Source organism: Gekko japonicus, unplaced genomic scaffold (genome assembly GCF_001447785.1).
Source record: "Gekko japonicus isolate JY-2015 unplaced genomic scaffold, Gekko_japonicus_V1.1 scaffold1228, whole genome shotgun sequence".
Classification (NCBI taxonomy): Eukaryota; Metazoa; Chordata; class Lepidosauria; order Squamata; family Gekkonidae; genus Gekko; species Gekko japonicus.
This window is the reverse complement of record NW_015172040.1, coordinates 93,394-94,340: the sequence shown is the minus strand read 5'-3', so window position 1 is coordinate 94,340 and position 947 is coordinate 93,394. Positions and strand designations below refer to the sequence as shown.

At 46.3% G+C, this 947-nt stretch overlaps 1 protein-coding gene across 1 annotated transcript in view; it reads left to right on the top strand.

Moving 5' to 3' along the window:
• The window catches only part of ADARB2 (adenosine deaminase, RNA-specific, B2 (inactive)), a 177,905-nt gene that overhangs the window by 141,206 nt on the left and 35,752 nt on the right, over positions 1-947 (top strand). The gene's annotated exons all lie outside the window — the stretch shown is intronic.

The window sequence follows — 947 nt, the reverse complement described above, 5'->3', positions numbered from 1 at the left end:
TCCGTCTTTCCCCCCCCCCCCACGAAGAAGTGTGCAGGCAAACAAAAGCTTATAGCTGGAATAAATGTTGTTGGTCTTCTTAAAAGTATTACTGGACTCCATTTTATGTTTCTCTGGATCTTTCCCTCCCACTCCCTCCCCAGAGGAGGAGAGGGGCAGGAGCCTTCAGCCAATCAAAGGAAGGCTTTTGTTCTCTGCAGCAGGAAATAGGAGAGACTGTCCAAAAGGAGCTGTGAAGTTAGAAACAGGAAGCAGCACAGAGTCAGTTGCTCTCAGGCCGGATTGGAGCCTTTCGGGGTCTGAATCCGGCCTGTGGGCCGTATGTTTGACACCCCTGCTATAGAGTTTCTGGTGATTCATAGAGAGGATCAACATCACTTGGCAGTTTTTTCCAGAAGTGACATCACACTACGCTGATGCCCCTCCCCAGTCTCCCACTAGTTGGCAGGCCTGGCAACACTAACTCAGCATCATGGGAACACAGTGGCCAGCATGTCTTTGCCACTTAAAAAAAAAACAAATTAAAATTGCTTTATTAAAAATTCAACATTTTACATCATATTGCCCTTGGTCACAAAGGTAGCATTTATTCCAAAAAGGCCATACATCGATGAGCTAGCAGAAACATTTCTGGGAGAGTGACGAATGGCGGTGAGATAAGTGATCTGAGAATAGCAGGGTAGAGCTTATGGGGCTAAAAGGAAGTCCGGTGCAAGTAGGTGAGGAAAGCTGCAAGAGGGGCTGACTTTTGTTCAGGGGCCCAGCTGAACTGAGGAGGATCTACATGTTCCGTGTGGCTTCTAAAGAAGAGGCGCTCGAAACCTTTTATTTAACGCTACCAGTGCCACAGCAATGAACCTCACATTCAAAGACTGACAAAAGTTCCCATCAGAGTTACTATTTATTTACCAGTCCCTCCGTACATTATTGCTTTAGCAAGTAAACTT